This window comes from Myxocyprinus asiaticus, chromosome 24 (genome assembly GCF_019703515.2).
Source record: "Myxocyprinus asiaticus isolate MX2 ecotype Aquarium Trade chromosome 24, UBuf_Myxa_2, whole genome shotgun sequence".
Taxonomy (NCBI): Eukaryota; Metazoa; Chordata; class Actinopteri; order Cypriniformes; family Catostomidae; genus Myxocyprinus; species Myxocyprinus asiaticus.
The window spans coordinates 17,660,327-17,687,071 of record NC_059367.1 but is presented as its reverse complement, the minus strand read 5'-3'; the positions used below and the strand labels follow the sequence as shown (position 1 = coordinate 17,687,071).

At 37.4% G+C, this 26,745-nt stretch overlaps 1 pseudogene; it reads left to right on the top strand.

Annotated features, from left to right (window-relative positions):
- The window catches only part of LOC127415376 (nephrocystin-4-like), a 185,080-nt pseudogene that overhangs the window by 80,958 nt on the left and 77,377 nt on the right, over window positions 1–26,745 (top strand).

Sequence of the window (26,745 nt, the reverse complement as noted above, 5' to 3'; positions counted from 1 at the left end):
ATGGTGCTTTAATGCACATGGCTCTTAATAATGCCATTCTGTGACACTCTGCACATCCCATACTGTATTTCAGAGAAAAAATGCTTGCTTTAAATGCATGCGCTTTCTCTGCATTTATAGTTAATGCTTTTTAAAAAGAGCCTCTCCCTCTCTCTCTTTTAGACACTGCCTCCATTATTGATTTTATGTTTTTAGAATGCATGAAAGTGAGTGTATGTCAAACAAGAGCAGGCTTTGTGAATACTGACAGGCATGATTTTTATTCTGACCTTGTGGCTTTTCTGTTGGCACTGTGTCTGTCAGTAGTTTGGCCGTTATATGGATCAGTCTGTCTGTATATCTCTGTCCTTCACCTCTGTTCACTTACTTTATCTGAGTGATGGGTGTAATAACTTTGAGTCCTTGTAGTCAGAGTCATTAATTTTTACATCTGATGCCTAAATTTTGCTCCTTTAAATCAGTGTCTCATTGTACTGTGATCAGCACAGTCTAAATCAGGGGATTCCAACCTTTTATTGTCAGTTGAACCCTTGAAAATTATTTGCTTGAAATGCCCCATATATTTCAAATAATATTTCTAAAATGTCTTACTGTTCAAAATAACCTTTCAATAAATACAGTTGCAATAAAAATTATTCAACCCCCCTGACCAGCAATATATTCTGGTGATGTGAATTAAAACACATCAACTAAAAATGTATGAATGGTACTGCCAACTTTGTCTATTGGAAATTTAAGTGCCTTCGAAATGTATTTTTAGCCATGACCTTTCTTGTGTAATTAAATAATCTCCTCTATTAGCTTTTGAGACAGCTTATTTTTAATTGCATTTTTTGCATAGAAATACATTTTTGCTTACAACGCTAAACTTAAATTGTAAAACTTAAATTAGTGCCATTGCAGATTGATGACTTAATTTCTTTTTAAAACAATTACTTGTGTAGCCTTACATACTGTATTTAAGAAACAGCTACATGCAATAGGGGTTAATTATGACATGGCTGTATTTTTAAATAATCCTGCTATTTACAAATATTAGGTTATACATTCACACTATGACTTTAAATGTGTCACTCAGCTGATATAGATGTAAAGTTTAAAAATTCTGGGTCATCAGAAAAGCTTACCTTTGTAAATCCTTACTGTCTTGGGATTTACAATTTTGATTGCAACTGTATCATGAATAATATGTTTAATGACTTCAAGAAGTATTTAGATACTTAAGTCACACTTCAACAATTATGCATTTAATTTCTTTAGATAGTGCAGTATTCAAACTAAGTGACTTTTATTTTTAAAGTAAGATACAATAACCCTTTTTTCAAGCTGAACACCAAACTAAATGAAATGTTATGTTTTCAAATATAAAACAATAAATATAGTGTTCAAAATTAGGACAAAAAAGGAGCACGCAGCACACAAACTTAGTAGAACATGCCCATAGTTAATGTGATGAACACTGTGGTTACTCTGCTGTGTGAACTTGAGTGTAACTGACAAATAAACACTAAAAATTACTTTTGGACCATTTGGTAAAAATCTATTGCAATAATGGCTCCGAACAGTAAAGTCAGTTCTGAGTCAAAGTCTAGCATCATTTGCTCATGCCACATTTTTTGTGGATGTTTTGTTAGCTATGCAATAATATTCACACAATATATGTGTGAATTAAGTGTCCAAATATTTCTTGGTAAGGTGAGAATAAAGTGTTATATTTTATTAAACATTTTATATTTAAAATAATGAATTTTTTATGTAATTGAATTTCATGATCACAAAAATCCCCCAATTTGGAAAGCCATGTCTAAACTCATGTAATGGGGTTAATGGGATCATGCATTAGGCTGACCTAGTCATGATGAAGCTTGTGTTTTTAAAGTACTGGACACAATGGACTCATGCGTTTCAGCTGATCTGGGGACAGTGAGTCATAAATGTAGGCTGTATTGGGGTCAGTGGAGACATGCTTTTAGAGTCTACAGGGTGTTAGTGATTTAGGCTAGGATTTAGATTAGTCCTGAAGGCAGTTGTCTCATGCATTTAACTCCACTGACCCCATCAAAACCTAAATTCTGCCTCTACTGCTTTGCCCATCAACTAGCCTAGTGCAACAGACATTACATTAGGCCAGAGAGCTGCTTTAGATCAGCAACCGATGCAAACTACAGCTCACAGCTCTTATCCTGAGCAGAGTCAGTAGAGAAAAGACAGTCTTTACACTCAACCCAGGGTTAATCTGATTAAAACCAGCACAGTTACTTAATATCAGCACAGTCATTATGTCTTCATTTAGATAACCCCAGAGAAATAGTTTTGTATATGTGGTGTTTTGGATGTCTGTACAGATCCTATGTACAGCTAGACTGCAAGGGTTTTTGTGTGTTGTTCAAGGAATATTCCAGGTTCAATATAAGTTAAGCTCAATTTACAACATTTTTAGCATATTGTTGATGAACAAAAAATATTTTGACTCATCCCTCCTTTTCTTAAAAAAAAAAAAAAAAAAAGAGGTTACCTTGAGGCACCTATAATTGAAGTGAATAGGGCCAATTCTTGGAGGGTTTAAAGGCGGAAGAGTGAAGCTTTTACATTTAAAAATCTTTTACATTAAATATTCTGCTAAAACTCACATTATTTGAGCTGTTAGGTTGTTTAAATTGTCAAGTTCATAGTTGTTTATGGGTTTTAGCGTTTACAGCATTACGTCATCTTTGCAACAGAGTTGTAAATTGGATTTAACTTTACACAGAAAAGGTTAGTAAACAATGTTATCATACTAAAACTACTGACACTGACGTGACGTGCCTATGCTGTATGCAATATTTATGGCTCTGCGATTAAGAAAAAGATGGAAGTTCAGCACTTGTTGCACAATGCTCCAAAGTCCAATGAAGATGAATGAGAAGCCAATGAGCACAAGTTTACAATATTATTATTCACTAATCATAAAAAATTGCAATATTATTGGACCGCAACCCAGATATCAATATGCTTAATATTGTATTGCCAAGTCCCTGCTGATTGCCACTCCTATTATGAGGTCATTTAATTGTGTGCATCTTTTCCCATCTTTAAAAGTATCAGTATTTCTATTAAGATGCCAAAATTTGCAAGCATGCATGCATGTGTTGTTGGATGGGTTTGCAATGTTAGTAAGAAAATATGTGTGCTTAAGCAACAAGAGTAGCAGTAGCCAAAGCTGGATCTGTCATGTTTACACAAAAACAGGTTTCTAATTTCATCCTGCCTTTGTGTTGGCTGGATGTTGGCATTATGTAGATGCCAGCTGTGGGGGATTGCCACTCCGTCAGATGCTTCTGTCCGTTGTTTCGTGCGATAAATATGTATTCATTTTTTCTTTATTTTTCTCTTTTCTCTGTCTTTCTCTCAGCTGGCTGCGACTTCATGCTACCCGACCATGAGCCACACAGTGGTGTCTCCATGGCAACAACAGCTCCCCTCTCTGCTCTCTCCCTCCCTGATGGCATCGGCCCACCAGCTGTCACATGTTGTAAGATTTCCACCCACACCAATATATATGTTCCCCTCTTTCTTAAAAAAAAAAGAAAAAAAAAAAAGACTGAGATAGATTAATGCAAAGGAATAAAACACCTACACTTTCTCAAGATGTAATGTGGCATACACATTAAAGGGAAAAAAGCACACACACCAATTGCTGTATATACTTATGCACATCTACAAAATCCTTTGGACTAAACATGCAGATATGTTTTTGGCTGTAAACAGACACAGTATATGCAAGAAAAGAAAACCTTTTGAGAGCAGTAGGAATCTCATATTATAGTGGAAAATTCTGTTTATTAAATAGTTGTCTTACAATTGTGTAGTTACATATTAGTTACATATTAGATCCAAATAAACTCTCTACAGTTTTACAAAATACTTTACTGTACAATCAAATATACAGCAGTACCTCTGACCTTCTAAGAGCCCCATTAACAAGTCTCATTCGTTTGACCAAGTTAGCAGTGTCTCCATGAGAATTTGGTGCTTACGTTAAGATCCACTGCACATACTAGTTTTATATTTTCTTCGATTCACTCATTGCAAAAAAGTGGAGCAGTAGATCAGAACCTTAAAAGCCAACCAGGTTGAGTGAGTTTGCTCTGCTAAAGTGGCAAATCATGTAAATGAGTTTATTTGAGATAACTCTTCTGCTCCACATCTAATGAGGGTCCTCTGTGTATATCTATTAAGGCTCTTTGTCCACAGCTCCCAGAATATGCTGGGATCACTTGAGCTTTGTAATACTTTCATTTGATTCTATGTTAAACAGCATGGTTTTACTTTGTACTTTTAGTGTACTTTCTATGTTGGAATATACTCACTTAGCCCTTTACTAGGAACACTATGGTCCTCATATACACTATATTGCCAAAAGTATTCGCTCATCTGCCTTTAGACTCATATGAACTTAAGTGACATCCCATTCTTAATCCATAGGGTTTAATATGACGTCGGCCCACCCTTTGCAGCTATAACAGCTTCAACTCTTCTGGGAAGGCTTTCCACAAGGTTTAGGAGTGTGTTTATGGGACTTTTTGACCATTCTTCCAGAAGTGCATTTGTGAGGTCAGACACTGATGTTGGACGAGAAGACCTGGCTCGCAGCCTTCGCTATAATTCATCCCAAAGGTGCTCTATCGGGTTGAGGTCAGGACTCTGTGCAGGCCAGTCAAGTTCTTCCACACCAAACTCGCTCATCCATGTCTTTATGGACCTTGCTTTGTGCACTGGTGCGCAGTCATGTTGGAACAGGAAGGGGCCATCCCCAAACTGTTCCCACAAAGTTGGGAGCATGGAATTGTCCAAAATCTCTTGGTATGCTGAAGCATTCAGAGTTCCTTTCACTGGAACTAAGGGGCCAAGCCCAGCTCCTGAAAAACAACCCCACACCATAATCCCCCCTCCACCAAACTTCACAGTTGGCACAATGCAGTCAGACAAGTACCGTTCTCCTGGCAACTGCCAAACCCAGACTCGTCCATCAGATTGCCAGATGGAGAAGTGTGATTCGTCACTCCAGAGAACGCATCTCCCCTGCTCTAGAGTCCAGTGGCGGCATGCTTTACACCACTGCATCTGACGCTTTGCATTGCACTTGGTGATGTATGGCTTGGATGCAGCTGCTCGGCCATGGAAACCCATTCCATGAAGCTCTCTACACACTGTTCTTGAGCTAATCTGAAGGCCACATGAACTTTGGAGGTCTGTAGAGATTGACTCTGCAGAAAGTTGGCGACCTCTGCGCACTATGCGCCTCAGCATCCGCTGACCCCGCTCTGTCATTTTACATGGCCTTGGAGTTGCTGTCATTCCCAATCGCTTCCACTTTGTTATAATACCACTGACAGTTGACTGTGGAATATTTAGTAGCGAGGAAATTTCACGACTGGACTTGTTGCACAGGTGGCATCCTATCACAGTACCACGCTGGAATTCACTGAGCTCCTGAGAGCGGCCCATTCTTTCACAAATGTTTGTAGAAGCAGTCTGCATGCCTAGGTGCTTCATTTTATACACCTGTGACCATGGAAGTGATTGGAACACCTGAATTCAATTATTTGGATGGGTGAGCGAATACTTTTGGCAATATAGTGTATGTCCTGATGTGTCTTCTGCTATTGTAGCCCATCCGCCTCAAGGTTCGACATGTTATGCGTTCTGAGATGCTATTCAGCTCACTACAATTGTACAGAGTGGTTATCTGAGTTACTGTAGCCTTTCTGTCAGCTCGAACCAGTCTGGACATTGTCCATTGACCTCTCTCATCAACAAGGTGTTTTAGTCCGTAGAACTGCCACTCACTGGATGTTCTTTGTTTTTGGCACCATTCTGAATACTCTCTAGAGACTGTTGTGTATGAAAATCGCAGGAGATCAGCAGTTAAATAAATACTCAAACCAGCCCGTTTGGCACCAACAATCATGCCATGGTCGAATTCACTGAGATCAAATTTTGTCCTCATTCTGATGGTTGATGTGAACTTTAACTGATGCTCCTTACCTGTATCTTCTTGATTTTATGCATTGCACTGCTGCCACATGATTGGCTGATTAGATAATTGCATGAACAAGTAGATAGGTGTACAGGTGTTCCTAATAAAGTGCTCAGTGAGTGTAAGTAAATATTAGTGGTTTGCTGTGTTTTTTGTGTTTTTTTTTTTTAAGTACAGAAACACTCTGTGATGAGATACAGCCAGTTTAGAGTGGAAACATTTCACACTTTTGGTCTTAAACTATGCACCAGGATATCCACAGATATTATGTTAATCACCTGTGTGTGGGTGCGTATGTGTTTATACAGATGCCAGTAGTCATGCAGTGAATTTGACTATATGATGAAACTGTGTAAATGAACATACAAAGTGCTTAGTTTCCGCCCCCACAGTTGTTTGAGGCTGTGTGTGCCACACATGGGCTCTTCTGTCACAGATTATGGAGGAAGTTTCTTCTGTGCTCAAGTTCTAGCATGATACTCGTATAAGTCCTGGCTGATTTTACTTTATTTTTGGTGTTAAATGATTCCTTGTGTATTTTTTACATCCTTCTTTTTACTTTTTCTCTATATGAATCTGCCATTTCTTTCTCCAGTGAGAGTTTCCAATTCTTGTCTTTTTTTTTTTATTTATTTATTTGTTTTTATTTTAGCTCTTTTTGCTTTCTGTTGATTTAGAAATATCAGTTTGTTTTAGAGAAAGAGTTGCTGAGAACCCTGAGATGTTCCATTTTTATGTCACAAAAGCAGAAAGTTGGAATTCACTTGCAATTTGGCTGATATGCTGCTATTGTTTTTTTTTTGTTTGTTTGTTTTGTTTGTTTTTTTTTTTTTGTTTTTTTTAAACCTTCAACCTTAGTGCAGTCTAAATAGTGTACTGTATGGTTTTGTGTACTGTATGTGTGTGTTTGGGTTTGATTTTGTGTGCATGTCACAGTCACGTTTAGGCCTACATTTATTTATTGAGCAGACACTTTTATCCTTAGTGTCTTAAAGATGAATGCTACAACACAAGCAATTCATCACAAAGGGACAGTAACATTAGAAGTGCTGCAATACAATGTTCTAAAATGTGCCAGAAAAGTATTAGCTAGTAAAGAAATTTAAATGTTAAATATAGCAGAGCTTCACTAAAATGTAGAATATAGACATTTCATTTAGTTTTTTCTTTGCTTGTTTCTTTCTTTCTTTCTTTTTAATTTGAAGTAAGCCTACTGACTATAGACTAAGTGCCTCATGCAAAATACTAAATATCTTTCAATGATTTTATGCCACCAGTCTTAAAAGTTTGGAAAAATCCAGTTATTAGTTTTTCCTCAAAATCAATCATTGTAGCAGCTTATTACCTTGTCAACACGAGCTTTGTGTCCAGGCAAAATGATAAAAACCTGTGTATCCTGAATCCCAAATTTTGCGTAAATTAGAGCGTGCCAGATTGAGAAAGTGCTTGCCATTTTTGTGAGCAATATAGTACATCAGACGGTCTGTGAACAGACTGTCTGCAGTCTGTGGGTGTACTGTCTAAGGCAGAGAATAGGTAAGAAGTATAAAAAGTGCCGTAATTAGGATTTTATAAAGTGTTTGTTGTGTCATTTCATAAAGAACTTGAAAGTTTTTAATATTTGGTTGTTTTATTAGCTTGATAAAAGCTTTAATCAAATTAGCTTTAATCACTTGATTAAAGTGAATTCACCCCACAGTGCTCATGTTGTTTGTATAGTCATTTGGTGTGTCATTTTATGTGGAGGATTTCAATACAGAATTTTCCTTACAGATTTTATTTATAAACTGATGACCTCCCTGCTTTCCTGTCATTCTCACTTGTCATAACCTTCACACACCTGGATGTCCTTTGCACATTCTCAGAGGTTCTTTTAAATATGCTGAGGGAATATGTTCTGTTTCAGTAACCGAATCTCACAGAGAGAGACAATCCCATGCAATCCTTCATAAAGCCTCTGTGTTTCTGTTTGGCAGGATTTGCTGATGAACCCCAAAATGCCCAAAGTGACTTCTAATTTTGTATGTCTTTCTCTCTTTCTGTGCATGTGTGTGTGGGTTTAAACTGAATCAGGAGTGTCCCAGCGCTGGCGGCATAGCACACCTGGAGTTGAGTGTTAAGGAGAGAGAGGAAGAGAGAAGTGAGGAAGTGTTTGGGATGCAGGAGTTGACCTTCACCCCAGTGCACACTCCTGTCATCACCCTTGGAACACACGCTGCAGGGTGAGAACTACAAACCACACAAACACATACTCACAAACGCCGCAGGGTGAAAATAATACTATTTTAAAAGGGCCATATTCCACACTTTTGTAGCATCTTTTTTTCCCTGAAAACCACTCATTATGTTAGTCAAGGTTTCTTTCAACAAAAACAGTCATGATTACATTTTACATGTACTTTTAAGACTTATGTAAATGCTGGTGTACTGAGGTTAGCCAATCATAACTTAGGTCAAAGTAGTTATTCGGGTTAAAGGCCATTTAAAGTTTCTTAGAGTGGAGAGTTTTTATTCAGATATGTTCATTTTTAGAGAATCATCAACTGATTCTGACCAAATTCTCCATTAATTTAAAGTCGGTCAACCTGTCAATATTTAGATACCCAGAAAACACAGAACCAATGTGTATAGAATGTCTTTTTTTAATTATTTAAAATAGGAACTCTAATTTCAATTAGTTGTTATATCTGATTAAGACCTATGAAATTAAAATTGAAGTCTGAATACTAAACCAGGTTAATCCAGTTAAAAAAAAAAAAAAAAATTAGGTTATTATATTTGCAGTGCTGATGAATTTTAAGTGCTGGTGATTTTTTTATTTTCTATTTTTTATTTTTGGTCAATTTTCTGAAGAGCTCACACTATCTCAGACAAGATGGACAGAAGTTATTTTAATGTTTCCCTGGGATACAGTATTACAGAAAACATAATGAACCCAGATCCCCCTGGTCTATTGTCATTATGAGAAACCAGTGATTGCAGGTGTGGTTTAATAACACATACAAATTGAGCTAAAGAAATAACACATAATTGGCAAAAAATAATGCAGATGTACTCATCAAATCAAAGTAACACTGAAGAACAGATGATTGCTCTGTCTTTTACAGTCTATCTCTATTTGCCCTTCCTTATCTTTTTCTATGTCTATGTCTATGTCTCTTTCTCTCTCTCTCTCTCTCTCTCTCTCTCTCTCTCTCTCTGTCTTTCAGTAATTCTTACTCTATTTTGCTGTGTGGATCCTGGGAAAGAAAATATCGGGCGGGCGAGTGTGAAAAAAATTAAGCAAGGATTGTAAATGTTTAATTCACCAGAAAATTACCATGATCCATAGTATTATATTACTCTTTATCTGTGGCAATTAAAAGCCTCTGATTTAAGTGTAGGCCTAATTGCTGTGTCTCCTAATTACGCATAAGTCAAATGGAAGTCCTGCAGTTGTAATGCTCAAATATGTTTTCGCCATTCTATATCAGTTCTGAACAGGTTTCACTTTAGATTTTACATTGGAGATCAAGTAGGGTCCGAACATAGTATCAAAATTGTTTATTATACAGTAGTAACAGAAATGTCCTTAAAATCAAACAGGAAATTGATTATTATTACCGTGAACTGCATAGACCCAACAAAATGCTAAATTATGTACAGGATATAGGCCAAATAGTTGAGAATATACAATAATTGATACTGACAATAATTGACAATTTTGTAAATGCTTAAGCAGCAGAAGTGTTTTACCAACCAAACACATGGCTCAAAGTTGTATTTGTATCAGTCATATTACCAAATGACAAATATATTTGCAACAACTTTACTCTAAAGTTTGATTGGATGCATGGCATATGACCTCAACAACTAAAGTATTGGGAAACTTTTCCTTCTTTTTAAAAGTTGCTAAGTTTATTTTTTTGCTTTCCCAACTATGCAAGATTATATGGTTGGTTGCAACTGTCAAAACCCACCAGCTGAAAAAACTCTTAGGACTTAAAAAATATGACTACTTATTGAGCTTTAATAAATGTTCAAATGTTTTTACTGTGGTGTTTGCTCATGGTCTTTATAGGATATATATATATATATTTTTTTAATTTACTAACGTGATTTTATTTTGTTTCCCTAAACTAAGGATTTTGAACTTTGAGAGACAAAAATGAATTCAGCCTCATTAGTCAAGGATCACTGTCTTACAAATAGGCGATATCTGTGACATCCGTGACATTTCTCATACCCACATAGAGATGATTTCATTTCTTTCTTTGGTTTCCTTAACTAGTAGATAGAGATCAGCTGGGTTGGTGTTTTGTTGTCAGAGCTGTACAGGCACTATGCAGATTGTAGTCCCGGATTGGTAAATAAACTGCATTTATATGAAGAAAAAAAAATCACTATTTTAAATTGTACATACTGTAGACCCATCTCTTATCACGCTGCACCGACCCCACAGCGTATATACCACCCACATTTATTTTATTTGCTTTTTTTACTTTCCAGGTGCAATTTTCTTTCTATGTCTAAAGGGGCATATTTTAAATGCTTTTATCTTGTGACAATGCAATTCTTTCAGAGGAGAAGCCATTCCTGAGGTCTGTAAGAAACTGGCCATTGATATTGGCCTCATAAAACCTTCATGTATGAGATCCTGTTTAAGATATCACAGCAGCACATATTACCAGCACTTACAACCAGATAACTCCAATAGCTCTTATATTTGATGTGAAATGAATACCAGCCATGTCGTAGTTAAAGGGGGTTTTAGAGTGAAGCATCTGGAATATTATGTGGAGATTATGGATTGCTTCATAAAAGCACCCCATAATGCACAGCAGGCTGTCACATCTGTTTACTGATCTGTATCCTGTATTGTTTTGATAGCACTTGGCAGCTCATATGCTCCAGGTGTGTGTACAAGAACAGTGTTGTAACTAAGTATCTACAGTATGAAGGGCAGAGAGATGAATGAGGCTCAGTGTGATTCACTGGTACAGATGTTTGGTGAGAAAATGTTATGGTAAGTAAGTATACTATATAAGATATTTACAGGGCACTTACAACCCCAATTCTGAAAAAGTCGGGACAGTATGAAAAATGCAAATAAAAACAAAAAGGAATGATTTGTAAATTATATTCACTCTTTGCTATATTGAAAGCACTACAACTACACATTATATGATGTTTTACATTGTTTTATTATTATTATTATTATTATTTTTATGTACAGTAATTTCAAATCAGATGAATGCAACACGGTCCAAAAAAGTTGAGACAGGGTCAATTTAAGACTAATAACAATTTGATGAGTTGAAGTAACAAGGCGATGTGAAACATGAGACGTTAAACAGGTGAGGCAATCATGTCATAGTATATACAGTAGGGAGCCTCCAAAAACAGCCTAGTCCTTTAAGAGCAAGGATCATTTGAGACTTGACAATTTTCCAACAGATGCTTCAGCAAATAAGCCAGCACTTTGAGAACAATGTTCCCCAAAGGCAAATTGGAAGGATTTTGGGCATTTTACCCTTTACAGTGCACAATATAGTTAAAAGATTCAAGGAATCAGGTCAAATCTCGGTGCGTAAAGGGCAAGACGAAAACCACTTCTGAATGTGCGTCTTAAAAAACATCATTCATCTGTAATGGATATCATAAACATGGGCTTGGGTTTACTTTAGTAAACCTTTGTTAGTCAACACCATTCGCCACTGCATTCAAAGATGCAAGTTAAGACATTACTATGCAAAGCAGAAGTCATACATCAACACTGTCCAGAAGCTCTGCAGACTTCTCTGGGCTCGGTCTCATCTTAGATGGAAAGTAGAACAGTGGAACTGTTTTTTGGTCTGACAAGTCCACATTTCAAATAGTTTTTGAAAAACACGGCTGTCGTGTTCTCGGGGCCAAAGAGGAAAAGGACCATCCAAGCTTTTATCAGCATCAGGTCCAAAAGCCTGTGTCTGTATAGACCAGGGGTGTGTCAGTGCCCACGGCATGGGTAACTTGCACATCTGTGAGGGCACCATTAATGCAGACAGATATGTAGAAATTTTGGAGCAAAATATACTTCCATCCAGCACCGTCTTTTCCAGGGACGTCCCTGCATTTTCCAGCAGGACAACTTCAAACCACATACTGGCCGGATTACAAGTGAATGGCTGTGTAAGCAGAGAGTGCGGGTGCTAAATTGGACTGTCTGCAGTTCTGACCTGTCTCCAATTGAGAATGTGTGGCGCATTATGAAGCGCATTAGATGGCAACGTTGACCACATACATTGTGCAGCTTAAGACCTGTGTTGGGCCTCATGTATTCAGATAGAAGACAAAGGCAGGCCTAACACAGTTGTAAAAACATAACTCAAGCCCCCACCTTCTAAGTCATAAATCTTACTGATAAGAATCGCGCCAAAATCAAACAAAGGGAGTCCAAAACAGACTACAAATCCATGAAGCCTTGCTCACTAAAGGATCGAACTCTCAACTCCTATTGGATGAGGCACACAACAGAACGTCCCTCAAACATGACATCATCAGGAGTTGAAATACCTCTGAAATGTTTCGTGAGTTACTTCCAGCGACTTTGTTCACCAAATATAGACGTAGTTTTTTTTGCTGCTCTCCGGTGCAACTTCGTGGCACAAGGAAGTAATGTCTGACTTGAAACTGTAGCCATACAATCTCCATCTCGCTGGACAAGTTGAGATTACTCTGTGTTCAACCAAACACTCTAATGGATCCGAAGGAGACCGCCGAGCAATTCGCATCTTCATCCGTTTGCCTACAGAAGTGAAGAGATTAAAGATTTCTCTTCCATCTTCAATCAAGTCGACATTTCTGAGTTCTCCGCCAGCCCACCGAGAATCAACAGCCGTACCGCCTGCCGACAATCAACAGCCATACCGCCCGCCGACAGAGCGAGGAAACGGCCTCCCGTCATCACCCGAGCCTCAAGGAACCAGGTCAAAGTTAAAGGACGGAGGAAAACACATTCTACCTGTGTCCTCATGCGATTCAAGTAAGAGGTTTACATCTGGGCAGAGATAGAATATTATAGCGTGTTATTCTTGTACAGTTTACAGACCGCCATGTCCGCTCATTATTAATACTCAGGGTATTAATTATCACAAATTTAGATTTGCTGTATTGTGGTCCAACCAAATTGGATTGTTGTGCAATTTCGCCATCACGGGTGAGACAGAAACTGAGTTCATCCATTAAAGAGTCAAATAACGCGGGACTGTTTACGAGCCGTCCACTGCGTCTCTGAGCGATGAACTAAACAGCTGCTTTCTCTCCCACGATCGCGAAATCAGGTTTAGGGCTGTCACTTCTCTCTCTCTCTCTCTCTCTTACTAATCACACACACACACACACACTGTCAAACACACACACCTTATGTGTTATAGGATTATTTTGATTTCCATATCTAATCATGTCACTGTTTAGTTTGTACTTGTAAGTCAGAAGTTTATTGACTGCATTGTATTAATTATTAATTGATATTACTGCATAAATAAACTTTGTTTATATTACAAAGAGAAGCGTTTTGGTTTGTTTTGCATACACCTGTGTCATGCTGACGGGATGTCAGTGCTTGGATTCAAACCTTCATTCATTGTTTTTTTTCCCGAAAATCGATATTCTTCAGATGCCGATTTTCCTAAGAAAACAATTTAATATTGAGACTGTTTTACTATTTGGTTATTAGTCCCTAATTCCAGTGTGGTGCCCCGTCAATGTTAATCCTTATTAATATTCTATTGATTTTTGATAATTGATAATTATCTTTGATGATTGAATTTGAATGATCAATAAGCTAGTGTTAATTTTAACTAATGTTTCATCGATGTTAACAATTAACGATCATCTTTGATAATTGTTGATTTAAAGGATTAAAAAAAGCTAACATTGATTCTCATCAATGTTCTATTGATTTTAATAATTGATAATTATCTTTGATAATTATTAATTATTGCTAATAACCAAACTTGCTCCTAAACGTAGCACACTACATTTACTGGAGTCCCATATGAGGTTTTAATGAGTTAGATTCAATTGATTAATTTAAATATTGATTAATAACTACAGAAATAATTATTAATTATTTCTGATAGTAACACTGATCTAAACAACCAGTAAAGCCCTACACCTGCATAATGGATGAATGGGGGAAAATTTAATTTTCTAAACTTAACAAACTTGTGTCCTCATTGCCCAAATGCTTAATAAGTGTTATTAGACGAAATGGCGATGTTTCACAGTGGTAAACACTCGACTGTCCCAACAGGGATAGGTAAACACACTGGAGCCGATACAAAAATATCTGATAGGATATGACACTTGTTAGTAAGTGGGCATAATGTGGCCTGATCCTAGGGTGCTGGAACTCTGAAACAACATGCCAATCAGGGATAGAAGTGACTGTATAATTAATCCATTGGTCATCCCTACCTGCAATCAAACCTACTACCTTTTAGTTGCCAGCGCAGCTCCTTCCTATTCTCTTTACTCCTGTTATGATTTAATGCATATAATAGTTTGACTGAGTCCACCTATTTTTAACTATATTGGTGTGATTTCTCTGTCTAAGCTCCTCTAGGCCGACTTCTCGCAAATCACTGGCCAAGCTCTTCTCCTCTGGTTTCCATCAAATCTTGGACCACCAGAACCAGGTGGCTGAGGTTCTTGATCCTTCTGAGCCTGTGAACTTTGACCCCCAGAGAGAAGAGGCAGATCCATTTCAGGCCAACACTGCAGTTCCTGGCTTTTACCAGGTAAGTTTGAGTGTGGTTTTATATGTGTGTTGCATCTTAAAACTGCTTGTCAGGCCATTGTAGTGACCCTGTTTGATGATTGCAAAATATGTCTTTGTTATTTTTGTGTTCTTCTCCAAGGATGTTTCTTCTATATGTCTTAATGTTGTACGTGTGCACTTATTGTCTTATAGAAATAGCCTTGAATTGATAACTATAGAAATAATGTGTTTTGTATGCATTAAAATCACAGTAAGATTTTAACTGGCTACATCTTTTGGTTGTAGTTGACAGATGACTTACTTTAGTACAATTTAATACTAGTGGACAGTTATAACAATGTAGTAACAATATAATAAAACGTGTATTACATAGTTTAAGAATAGACTGTGTGTATTAGGCCCTTTTTGACATTTCTCTGCTATTATAGTTCTGTCAAGTTAATTGAAACAGTGTTTATATGCTCTAGGTGCTGGCAAACTCTTCAAACTCTATGAAAGATTCACAGGCAGATCTGTTACAGAGCACTAATCTGGTCCAAAGACTTTACAAGCAGTGCAGGAACACTAGCCATTGAAGAGGAGATGTAAGGTCCTTTATTTTAAAGGGGACATATTATGCCCCTTTTTACACTGTGTAATATAAGTCTCAGGTGTCCCCAGAATATGTCTGTCAAATTTCAGCTCAAAATACCTCACAGATCGTTTATTCTACCAAGCCTTTATACCCCTGTTTTGTAGCCCTGTTCCAAACAGGATGTTTTAGTGTCTGTAGCTTTAAATGCAAAGGAGCTGCTGCTCACCACACCCCTTTCTGGAAGTGGGCTGTGCCTTTCGTGCCATGGATACCCCGGCGACACAATGCAGGAGAACTTAAACAGTTAAAAAATTATAAATAACATGGAGAACACACTAAGTCAATCATCTTACTGTTTTGTGCATAACAAAGTTTGCGTTATGAAATATGAAAATACCACTGTCAGTGGTCACGTGACACCATGCAAGAAGCAGACGTGTGAGGGACGAGCTCTGCGCACTTTGCTAAATTTTTAATTATTTTCATGTTATAATCTGATGAAATTTGATACACCCAGTTACACATATGCTCTTTTAGGCAAAACATGGCAAAGAAGTCAAAATCCTTGGGCTCTGGAGACATTAAAAGACACTTACATGTTCAGGATGAACGCCCTGACAGGCCTACTGACTGGGGACTCGATTTGGATGGTGCGGCGGGAGAGGTAATCCAGTCAATTGTCCAACATGTCGGTGATGTTGATGAAGGTTCTTGCTGACTTGGATGATCTTTCTGTAATAAATCAATGGATTACAGCAATGGAAATAAAATTCTCTGAGTTAGTTACAAGAGTGACTGATGTTGAGAGACGAATCGATTGTCTGGAGTCTTCGGTGAGGGAATTAACCGCTAATCCGCCCGTGACCAAAGTTGATTTGGAACATCTCCTTGAAAAGCTTGAAGATCTTGAGAATAGAAGCCGCAGGAATAACGTTCGAATTGTTGGAATTCCTGAGCATGAGGAGGGCAGAGATATGGTGAAATTCCTAGATGTGCTTTTCCCAAGTCTGCTCGACATAACAGGCCATAAACTGGAAATAGAGCGAGCTCACAGAGTCCCAGCTCACAGATTTGCCCGATCAATCCTGGCCAGATTTCTGAGATCATCCGATAAAAATCTTGTGTTGCGCCATGTGAGGAGAAAAGGGAAGCTTTCTTGGAAGAACCATAATATTTTCTTGTTCCCGGACTTTGCGAGTTCGACAAGAGAGAAACACGATCGGTTCAAGGAATGTAGGTAACTCACCTGCGTGAAGTTGGGCCCCCACCCAACGCAAAACGTCGGCAAAATAGTCTCAATCATTTGTGCTGGTTTGTGCTGTAAAAATTTTCTTTTGTGCTGCTTCGGTTTTTTAGATATTAAAAGAATATTTATAGGTCATTCTGAGGTCACTCAGCCCCCCCCACATGCCCCAAATTCACCCAAATATTCTCATTTGTTTGTGTTTCGTTTGTGCTGGTTTGTGCCGGTAAAAGTTTCATTTGTGCTGCTTCGGTTTTTAAAGTATTAGACATTTAATTATAGACGATGACGTCACCAGCCCCCCCACATGCTCCAAATTCACCCAAAATAGGCTCATTCGTTTGTGCGTCGTTTGTGCTGGTTTGTGCCAGAAAAATGTCCGTTTGTGCTGCTTTGGATTTTTAAATATTAGACATTGAATTATAGGCGATGACGTCACTCAGCCCCCCCACATGCTCTAAATTCACCCAAAATAAGCTCAATCGTTTGTGCTTCGTTTGTGCTGGTTTGTGCTGGTAAAAGTTTAGTTTGTGCTGCTTTGGTTTTTTAAATATTAGACACTGAATTACAGGTGAATTATAAATGCTGATATTTATTGAATACAATACTGACAGAATAAAATAGATCACTTAATGGTCACAAAAATCAAATATAGGTTAGTAGCAGTCTCGGTCATTCTGATTACTATATATGAGGCTACTATATTATATATTTCTAAAACAGGTCTATCTTGTTTTGTGTGTAGTCAGTACGATTTATGAGCAGCGAGCATTTTATTTCGGGTTTGTCATTTCAATCTTTACCAAAATGTTGGATGAAGATGTTTTAATACAACAACAACTCCTTCTTATCAATGTTTTTGAAGTCGCTATGGGCTTGATGTTGTTTGCACTCAAGTCTATTATCTGCAAAAATATAATTTACAAATTATTTTCACAATTATATTGTGAAATATTATTCCAATGTAAAACAGTTGTTTTCTATCTGAATATAGTAAACTGTAATTTATTCCTGTGATCAAAGCTGAATTTTCAGCATCATTACTTCAGTCTTCAGTGTCACACGATCCTTCAGAAATCATTCTAATATGCTGATTTGCTGCTCAAGAAACATTCATTATTATTATCAGTTGAAAACAGTTGTGCTGCTTTTTTTTTTCATGGAAACCATGATACACAACCATTCAAAGGTTTGGGGTAAGTAATATATATATATATATATATATATATATATATATATATATATATATATATATATATATATATAATACTTTTATTCAGCAAGGATGCATTAAATTGATCAAAAGAGTCAATAAAGACATTTATATTGTTAAAAAGATTTCTATTTCAAATAAATGCTGTTCTTTTTACCTTTCTATTCATCAAAGAATCCACACAAAAATCAATCACGGTTTCCACAAAAATATTAAGCATGCAAAAGTGGTTTTTAACATTGATAAAAATAAGAACCATTCTTAATAACTGAGCACCAATAATAATTGATAATAGTTGAGCACAAAATCAACATTTTACTATGATTTCTGAAGGATCATGTGACATTGAAGACTGGAGTTTTTTTTTATTTATTTATTTTTTTTATGCCAGTCAAATTACAAACAATGAACATGACAATAGTCATTCCAACACATAGTATAAAGTATAGAGCAAATATAGACTACAAATAGAAAAAAGAATATACAGTATAATCTATAAAATAAACAATACAAGTAAAATAAAGAAAAACAAAAACGAAATTAAAAACAAACAAACAAACCATTGAAGACTGGAGTAATGATGCTGAAAATTCAGCTTTGACATCACAGAAATAAAATTACATTTTAAATTATATTAAAACAGAAAACAGCTATTTTAAAGTGTATTGTTTCACAATATTACTGTTTTTACTGTATTGTTTTTATCAAATAAATACAGCCTTGGTGAGATTAAAAGACTTCTTTCAAAAACATTTAAAAATCTTAATGTTTCCAAACTTTTGATCTGTACTGTATAGGCCTACACACACACACACACACACACACACACACACAGAGAGAGAGCTACAGCAAACAGATTATGGTGCCTGTATTTATGACAATGTTAATATTACTACTGTTATTCACATAACTACATACAGTAACAAGTAAAAACACTTACCTTGGAGTTTGTGTTACATTCTACACATCCTGTATATAGATCCGCTGTGTCCGTTGAAAGTTGAAAACGCACAGTGGATAGGTAACAGTTAAGTGAATGCGACTATTTATGTGATTTGGTTTGCTATTTGGATCTTACCTTGTTACTTCAGCTGTATTGTTAAAAAAAGACAGTCACAAAAATGAAACTTTTACTGGCACAAACGAAGCACAAATGATTGAGCTTATTTTGGGTGAATTTAGAGCATGTGGGGGGCTGGTGACGTCATCGTCTATAATTCAATGTCTAATACTTTAAAAACCGAAGCAGCACAAATTAAACTTTTACCGGTACAAACCAGCACAAATGAAACACAAACAAACGAGACTATTTGGGGTGAATTTGGAGCATGTGGGGGGGCTGAGTGACCTCAGAATGACCTATAAATATTCTTTTAATACCTAAAAAACCGAAGCAGCACAAACAAAAAATTTGACAGCACAAACCAGCACAAACGGAGCACAAACGATTGAGACTATTTTTTGCGTTGGGTGGGGGGCCAACTTCACGCAGGTAAGAAACTCTTACATCAGCGAAAGATCACTTTTGCTCTGATATTTCCGCCCAAACTGAGAATAGAAACGAAGGACGGTCGCAAAGTATTTACATGTCCCAATCAGGCAATGTCTTTTATTGAATCAATGGGTGAGTAAACCATTGGGTGTTTCTCATGTGAGTGGGTCGACTCACTGTACTTTGGCATTTGTGGAAGCTGGGTGTCATTTTGGTTTCTTTTTTCTGTTTGCGTTGGCTCCGCCGAGCGGCTGGAGTTTGTTTTGTGAATAACACTTTTCCTTAAAGAAACTTTTGCATTGACGAAAGATTACTTTTGCATTGAAGTTCCCGGCCAGTTTGAGAGTGGACACTACGGATGACCGCAAAATATCTACATGCTCACACAAAGGATGTATTTTATAAAGCTGACGGATTGTGTAAGTCATGGTATATACTTTTATGCTGCCTCCGAGTGAATTGACTCGACCATCCGGGGAACCGGGATGCCGGTTTTGTTTCTTTTTGTATTGGTTCCACCTAGCGGCTGGAGCTTGTTATATTGAATAACACTCCATTGGAACAGCTGTGGATTAATCTGTTCATTCTTTGTGCTTATTCCTCCTGCTGGCTGGAGTTTGTTTTGTTGAGTGTTTTTATGGGACATTGGAATGATTACATCATCCGCTGAACTCATAACAGCTGGCTCACTGAACTGTCATTTGTCTGTCTGAGGAATCTGAACAGTTTTATATTGATTGGAATTTGTTTTGTGGAAGATCACACCTTTGAGACAGTTCTTTGAATGAATCTACACATTCTTTGTGTTCATTCTTCCTATTGGCTGGGGTTTATTTTACAAAGTATATTCTGTTATGTAATTTTGTAAATTTGTGAGGCAAAATTGAGCAATCCGATGGCAAAGTTGTCATGGGGGCTCGTGGGCGTTCGTGGACCTTTTGAGTTTAGAGGGACTGTCGCTGGTTGGTGCTTTCGTGTGCGGGGTTAATGCGCACATTTTTCTATTTTCTGTTTTGTTCGGGGGGAAGTTCGGGGTTTGATTGTTTCACTAATGGGGAATGTGGTCTGTATAATTTTGTTTTTGACACACAATTTATTTTTTCTACTATATCAAAATGTCAAATGTTAATATGAGTGTACTATCTCTCTCCACATGGAATGTGAATGGGTTGGGGCACCCCATAAAAAGAAGGAAGGTTATTACTTTTCTTAAATGTAAGAAATATGATATAGTGTTTCTTCAAGAAATACATCTCTCCCCACAGGAAGCGGAGAAATTTGGGAAGATACGGGGTGGACATGTTTTTTTTTAGTGCTGGCTCAAGTAAGAGCAAGGGAGTCATTATAATGATTAATAAACATCTACAATTCAAATGTCTCAAACAGACTAAAGATAAATTAGGGAGAGTCATTAATGTTTTAGCTGAAATTCAAGGGCAAAGGTTGATTTTGGCTAATATTTACACACCTAACGCTGATGATCAGGGCTTTCTTATAGATCTTGAAGGGATGCTGCAAACCGCTGGCACCCCTCATGATATAATATTGGGAGGAGACTTTAATCTTTTGATGGACTCAGTCATTGATCATAGTGAAGCAAAAGTGTATAAACCCCCTAGAGCAACATTGACGCTTCACAGGATGTGTAAAAATCTTTGTCTTACAGATATTTGGAGACTTTTGAACCCATCTGGTAGGGACTATACATTTTTTTCATCAGTCCGTAAGATTTATTCTAGAATAGATTTTCTTTTTTTATATATATCCAAATCCCTTATTTCATCTGTTGTTGATTGCTGAATTGGAAATATATTAGCCTCAGATCACTCCCTGGTGAGTTTAGAGGTGTTGCCATATACAGAGAAAATGAAATCATATAGTTGGCACCTTAATGTGTCCCTTTTGCAAAATCCTGATTTCCAACAAATGTTAAAGACTGAAATCAATGTTTATATGGAGACCAACTGTTCCTCAGTATCCTCTGTGGGCGTGGCTTGGGAGGCACTTAAGGCGGTTCTTAGGGGTCGGATCATACAGTATGCCTCATTCACCAAAAAATCCAAAGCACAAGAACTTGTGGAGTTGGAAGGAAATATTAAAAGTGCAGCAGAGCTGAAGCGCCATATGTCATCTGATGGCCTCAGAGAATTGACCCAATTGAAATATAGATATGATACTATTTTGTCACGGAAGGTGGAGTTTTGGATGTTCAGGGCAAGACAGTCATACTTTGAGTCAGGAGACAAAGCAGGAAAACTTTTGGCTAGATATATAAAGCAGAGAGAGTCTTTTTCTACCATTCCCTCAGTGAAATCTGCGGGTGGTGAAATATTTACCTCGGCCATTGATATTAATAATGATTTTAAAGAATTCTACTTTGATCTCTATAATTCCACATCTACGTCTACTGATGAAGATATTAGGAACTTTGTGGAACTATTAGATCTTCCTAAACTGACGACTGAGCAAAAAAATTCTATTGATTCTGAGATACCCTTGGAGGAGCTTGGCGAGGTAATAAAGGCCTTGCCTACAGGCAAGTCTCCGGGGCCTGACAGCTTTTCCTCTGAGTTTTTCAAATCTTATGCTACAGAACTGGCTCCACTTTTGTTAGAAGTTTATACGGAATCATTAAAGAATGGAAAGCTTCCTCCAACCATGACGCAAGCCTGGATCAGTCTGATTCTTAAAAAAGGACAAAGATCCAAGCGAGTGTAAAAGTTACCACCCAATTTCCCTGATCCAGTTAGATATAAAAATGTTGTCAAAAATTCTGGCTAATCGATTAAGTAAAGTTATGACATCACATATACATATAGATCAGGTGGGGTTTATTCGAGGCTGTAGCTCTTCTGATAATATTAGGCGTCTCATCAATATCATGTGGTCAGTAGCGAATGATCAATCTCCGGTTGCTGCCATCTCACTTGATGCCGAAAAGGCATTTGATATGGTAAAATGGGATTATTTTTTTAAGATTTTGGGAATGTATGGGTTCAGGAGTACATTTATTGGTTGAATTAAGTTACTTTATCGACACCCTGTAGTAGCGGTACAAACAAACGGATTAATTTCAGATTATTATACTCTGGATAGGGGCACCCGGCATGGTTGCCCTCTTTCCCCATTATTGTTCTGTCTTGCCCTGGAACCATTAGCAGCTGCGATAAGAAAGAAGGATGATTTTCCAGGGGTGGTGGTGGGAGGTGTGGCGCATAAGCTTCTGCTTTACGCAGGTGATATTTTATTATTCATCTCCGACCCTACTAGATCTATGCCTTGCCTCCACAGAATTATTAACTCCTTTTCCAAGTTCTCAGGATACAAAGTCAGTTGGTCTAAATCCGAAGCTTTGGCTTTGACAGCGTACTGTCCAGTAACGGCCTTCCAGCCGAGTGCCTTCCAGTGGCCCAAACAGGGAATTAAGTATTTGGGAATTTTATTCCCAGCAAATTTGTCTGATTTAGTCAGAGTTAATTTTGATCCCTTAATAAAAAGGTTTTCGAATGATGTGGACAGGTGGGCTTCATTACACTTATCGATGATTGGGAAGGTTAATGTTATTAAAATGAATTGTATTCCAAAATTCAACTACCTGCTACAGTCTCTCCCTGTAGATGTCCCCCTCTCTTATTTCAAGCAATTTGATAGCATAGCGAAGTCCTTCATTTGGAATGGTAAGCGTCCCAGGTTAAATTTAAATAAGTTACATAGGCCGATTGACAAAGGTGGGTTAGGCCTACCCAAGATTTTGTTTTATTATTATGCATTTGGTCTTAGACATTTGGCTCATTGGTCGCTTTCACCTGAGAGAGCCCCTCCCTGGTTTTGTATTGAAAAGGACGTTCTTGCCCCTATCTCGCCACTGCAAAGCCTTTCGATTAAACTAGTCAGAGAGGTTAAATCACACCCCGTTATTTTGCATTTGCACTCGATATGGACAAAAGTGTCCAGAGTGTTTAATTCTGGTATTTATTTAAACGTAGCCTCAAGCATATGGCTGAACCCTAAACTATATATTAATAAGTCCCCTTTTTGTTGGTCAGATTGGATTGTGAGGGGGGTTAATACACTTGGTGAACTATATGAGAGTGGAGTATTGGGACCTTTTGAAAATTTGGTTCAACATTTTGGCATTCCCAGATCTCAGTTTTATAAGTATTTACAGCTGCGCCACCTACTCTGCACTGTTTTTGGGAGTGGCACGCACCCCCTATTTATTGGACCCCCTCCAGATTGTATAGGCTTGGTCTTAAAGACACACCCACCTGCTGGCGATGTCAATCAGAGGGTGGAGACATAGCTCATGTCTTTTGGGGGTGTGTTGAGATCCAGGAGTTCTGGCTGAAAGTTCAGAGTCTTATATGTGATGTATTGGGCACTTGGCTTTCACTTTGCCCCAGACTCTGTATTTTGGGCGATGGGGTGGTCATCGACGTTGAGAATCGGCACATAAAGAGTTGGATCCTAACGAGCATCATGATCGCCAGACAGGTTATTTTAAGGGGTTGGAGGTCGGTTGGAGCGCCCTTATTTCATGAGTGGTGCTCAGAGATGGGGAGGGTGGCGGCCTTTGAGGAAGAGATGTATAGAAGGCTGGGAAATCTGGGGTTATTTGATAGGAAATAGGGCAGATATTTGGCCTTTTTGGAAGGCTTTCGGGGAGGGGTAGTGGAGAGGGATCTCTAGTTTTAAATATGTGTGTGCAATTTGATTGTTTTTTGAAAATATGCTTTTTATTTATTTATTTATTTATTTTGTGTGTGTGTGTGTTTTGTGTGTTTTTTTTTTTTTTGTTTCCAAATATTTATGACCACTGGGGTGTGTTTGTGTTGGGTGGGGGTGTTCGGGGGAAGGGTTTAATTGTACATAATTTGATTCCGCATTTTCTGTGATGTTTATTTAATTTGTTGAATGGAATCAATAAAAATAGTTAATAACATTTGATAAGTTAGACAGTGGAACTGCCACAGATGAGTGCTGTAACAAGTGTCTGTGAATGAGATGAGCATGTGCACAATGACCGCACATACATAACACACACAAACCACCACTGCACTCGCAGTCTGTCTGCCGGCATAAATATTACACCGTATATACAGAGATTAGGGTTTGCACTGTGTTTTGTTATTTAATGTTCGATACATGCTGTTAATTTATCACCTCATTTTGTTTTAATGCATTATTACAGCTGTTAGAAAGGTATTATTCTCTCTCTGTTAGCGATTCATCAGGAAACTTAAAGACTCATATAAATGAGCTCCATACAAAAAAAAAAAAAGAAAATACCACTATCGTTTCATAATTGTTTTTGAAATAATGACCGGTTTTATTACACAGAAAATCTTCATTGCATGACCACTCAAGCGGGACTGTGGAGGACGCCAATCAGTTTATATCGTAACCGAAACAGAGCTACAGCTTCATTGTTATGGAATAAGGTAGTTAGGGACTAGTTCCTACAGTACACAAAACACAATGTTTTCACAACAAGCGTTTTTCGCGCAAGGTGCAAACAAGCAAATTCAGAAAACCAAATTGCAAAACTGTACAACTTGCAAATCTGAAGTTGGGTCACGGAGAGTTGGTATCGATCCATCATTTATCCTTAGCTTTGAAGCAAATCCAGCCTTGTGTTGACCATCGTTGATGAAGCAGTCCGAGTTAGCACAAGCGGCTCTATTGAGGAGATAAATATGACGGACTATGCGCTGCTCGCTAAGGTTTTAATGAGGGTAGATCTAAGCTACTCTGGCAGATCTCTTTGCCAGCTGTGGGCGGTACCTTTCTCCTTTTGATGTCATAAGGGCTGCAAACCTGAACAGCTCATTTGGAGACACTGTTCTTTATTGATGTGGAAAGGAAAGAAATGAGGGGATGGTCTTTTACCATATTTTGTGGTTGTCTACACGCACTGGGGACACATAATTATGTAAAAAAAAAATTGAAAAAGTGGATTTAGCATAATATGTCCCCTTTAATAGTAATGCTAGCTGGTTCAGGTCTAAACATTAGCTAACTCATATCTGGTTTTGATAAACTGATGAATGTATATGTCTCGCAGGCACACAAGCATTTATGCTAAATTGTCCACAAACAAAATAAAATGTTTAAGTCTGCTTGTGACAGGCTCAAGAACCTCTCTGTTCTAAGGTCAAGCACTGATGGATTTAAAGTACTCTCCCCCTCTTTTTCTCTTGCATTCTTATTGTCTCTATGAAGTCGTCACCATTTCTCCAACAAGAGGAGAAATAAAGGGATCTCAGGGCTGTGAAAAGGTTGAAAAGAGATCCATTTTTATGATTTTCTCTGACATTGAGATATTAGGATGTAGGACTATAACATAATAATGTTCAATAATCAACAATAAAGTAATTAAATAATAACCATAATAATAATAATACAATGTTGATAACAAGAATGAATAATAAAAATGGTAATTAAGTTACAGTTTGCATGGTTTTAGTCTTAATGTGAAGTCATGCTGTATTGTGAAGCTTTAAGTTTAGGATTTTCTCATTATCTGCTGTTTTGTGTTAAGATAAAGAGTAGCAACATGTTCACAGGCTAATGGATTTTTAAATGGATTTGAATGCTGTTTAATTTTTTTTTTTTTCATTAACACTCAAAAAGAAGGTTGGTGAGTCAACATATATTGCATTATTCTACTGGCCCTAAATGTTAGACAGAATTACTTGAATAATTTTTCTCTTCTTACTGTTTTGTAAAGGAAGTAAAGCTGTGTGTTGTTCAGATAAATTCATCTCCCTACTAAAATACATCATCAGCCCTTTTTTTTTTTAATTGATTTTGACATGTTCCCAGTGTGCTCGTGTGTGTTTGTGTGTGTGTGTGTGTGTGTGTGTGTGTGTGTGTGTATTGCTGCATTCACTCTCGTCATTTCAGTTTTCCACTTGTGCTTTGTAATTATCCATTCCTTTGTTTACAAAATTAAAATTGATGTGAAAACCTTACATAGCTTTGACGTCTATGCTTTTAATTGATGAATTCAAGCCGTTTGATTGGCCCAGTGGTCAGAACCGACGTTTTGAATAAATAACACTTAATCTCTAAATTGTGACGTTGAGTGTGCTCAGTGGGCCTGCCAGTTGTCTACACTCTAAATAGTTTCTATCCTTATCTAATTCTGAGTGATTGATTGCTAATCTTCCTCACAAAGAGAAAAGAAAGCAATCATCCCTCCCTAATCTGTCCCTCAATTTTAATTCATTCTGCTGAGGCTGGAGACGAACTTTTCACACTGCTCTGTCAGCTCACAAATGTCACCTAGGACTTTGATTAATTCATTTATCCTTTCATTTATTTATTTATTTATTTATATCTTTGTGTGTCCTATTGAGGTTTTAAACCTACAGGTTTGAATGACTGAACCCAAAGCCCTTGAGCTCCCAATGTTTCAAATAAAGGTGTTTCTTTAGGTATATAGTAATTCCAAAAGTG